The following is a 2,500-nucleotide window of genomic DNA, read 5'->3' on the forward strand; positions in this document are numbered from 1 at the left end:
GCCGTGCGCGCGGACCGGCGTCCACCCCTGGCCGCTCCGGGACTTTGCATTCAAACGGGTGGGGTGTTTTTCATTTTTTGCCCCTGTTTTTCACTCCCCCCCTCTCAATCGTGTATTACCTCGGCTGGCCAGCGGGGGGCGCCGCGGCGGGGACACGGGGGAGGGTTCATCCGGGCGGACCGGGTACCTTTCGTCTGTTTGGGGCGAGTGCTTTTTTGAAATTTTTTTCATTTTATTTTTGTCATCCCTTCGACCGGCCAGCGGGGGGCGCCGCGCGCGCGGACCGTCGGGGCCCGGGGCCCTGCGTCCCACTTACTTTCGCCCGACGGGAACCGTTTCTTTTGTTTTTATCCGAGAGGACACACGGAATCTGCACCCCCCGCAGTGGCGTCAGGCGGCCACCGGGGGGCGCCGCGGCGGGGATCGGGGGGGGGGTCGCCCGGGAGCCGCCTGCCCGTCCGCTGGGCCAAGGGGGCCGGGGCGGGTCACGCGCCGCCGTCCCCCCCCGATCGTCTCGCTCCGAGCCGCCTCTGGCCACCGGGGGGCGCCGTCGGGTGGCGCGGGGGCGCCCCCGCCGCCCGCCGCCTCCCCCCGCACGCGTCGGGCCTCCCCCCGGGCCCCCGCGGGCCGGGGGACGCGGCCGGCGAGCGTCGGACTCCAGCGCGGAAGTGTCGCGGATGAGTGCGGACCGGGGCGCCCGCGGCCCAGCGGCACTTCCAGGGGCTCGGGGAGGAGATGGTTGAAGCCTGGGTGAAGCGCGCCCTCGGCCGTCCGTGTCGCTACCCGCCGGAGAACACCTCCGCCGGATCAGTAGGTACCAACGAGGCGAGCGAGAGAGCCGGGACTCTGTCCGGGGCCGAAAAGCCTGTTTCCCTGGAGCTTTTGCGAAAGGACCCGTGACAGAAGATGCGCGGAGCTCAGAGATCAGCATGGGCAGGGCCTTCTTGCATCCGATTTTGCCCAGGCAGGGCTCCAGGAACCGGGTTACAAAAAGCAAAAAGCCCTGGAGCTCAAACGAAAGGTTTAGTGACAAGATAGCCGTGGAGCTCCGATAACAGCATGGCAGGACCAGGATGGGGCCTATAAAGGGTCCACGGCGGGCATCCGTTGGAGCCCGACGTACGGGCCGGGCACGTCTCCTTCTCCCCCGGAGGCAGCGCCCCCCGGCGGGCCAAATCGGGTACTGCAATTTGTGGAAGTTTCGCAGATGAGTGCGGACCGGGGCGCCCGCGGCCCAGCTGCACTTCCAGGGGCTCGGGGAGGAGACGGTTGAAGCCTGGGTGAAGCGCGCCCTCGGCCGTCCGTGTCGCTACCCGCCGGAGAACACCTCCGCCGGATCAGTAGGTACCAACGAGGCGAGCGAGAGAGCCGGGACTCTGTCAGGGGCCGAAAAGCCCGTTTCCCTGGAGCTCCTGCGAAAGGACCCGTGGCAGAGCAGGCACGGAGCTCGGAGAGCAGCAGGGCCGGAGCTCGGAGAGCAGCAGGGCCAGGGCTCCCTCCCTTCCATAGGCTGCCCAGGCAGGGCTCCAGGAGCCCGGTACCAGCTCTCCCCGTCCGACAGCCTCCTCTCTGGAAGCGGAGAGCGGACGCAGTCGGGCTCCCGGACCGGGGCCCTGGGAGAGCCCTGCCGGGAGCCACCGGGACGGGCCCGTGCGGACGGGTGCGCGGCGCCCCCCGGCGGTCGAAGGCGGAACCGCGGAGGTCTCTCTATCTCTCTCTCTCTCTCTCTCTCTCTTTCTCCGGGACTCCCGGCCTCCCGTTCCCCCGACTCCCCCTTCCGAGGCCGAGACGGGGCAGCGCCGGGCGTCCGGCGGAGCCCGGCGCCAGGCCCGGCCCGTCCCCCTCTTCCCCCGGCGGCAGCGCCCCCCGGCGGGCCGAATCGGGTACTGCAATTCGCGGAAGTTCAGCCGATGAGTGCGGACGGGCACCCCTCGGGCCGGGAGGCGGCTCCAGGAGCCCGGGGAAGCGTCGGAGGACGCTCCGCGAGAGCGTCGCGCGCGCCGCCCGTCCCGCTACGCCCGAGGGAACCGGCCAGAGAGCATCACAGGTGGCGAACAGAGTCAAGCCGGAAAAGAGAAAACGGAGGGCTGCGGTTGACGCGAGAGAAGGGCCCCACGTCTCCCATTTCCGCAACCCGATCGATGTGGCACCCCGCGCCCCGGCGGGGAGGGACGATCGCTCGGCCGGAACCCAGGGGTCTCGGCCGGCTCCAGGCGAACCCGACCCTCCCTCTGCCCACGGCGCGCCCGGAACCCCTCCGCCCGGAGAGGGCGTCCGGTCCCCAGGCGTCCGCCCGAGCGCTCCGGTCTCCGGAGCCGGGCGGGCCCCGCACCCGTACCCCGTGCGGCGCGGTCTGCTCCGTCCGCCGGCACCCGCAGGCGTCCGACGCCGCCAGGGGTGCCGGGGAAGCGTCCCCCTCGCCCAGCGAAGGGCGCTCGCCCCCGGACCCCGGCGGAGCACACGATTTCCCAGGAACCGAACGAGCGTCGCATCGAGATCC

This window comes from Pseudophryne corroboree, unplaced genomic scaffold (genome assembly GCF_028390025.1).
Source record: "Pseudophryne corroboree isolate aPseCor3 unplaced genomic scaffold, aPseCor3.hap2 scaffold_1431, whole genome shotgun sequence".
Taxonomy (NCBI): domain Eukaryota; kingdom Metazoa; phylum Chordata; class Amphibia; order Anura; family Myobatrachidae; genus Pseudophryne; species Pseudophryne corroboree.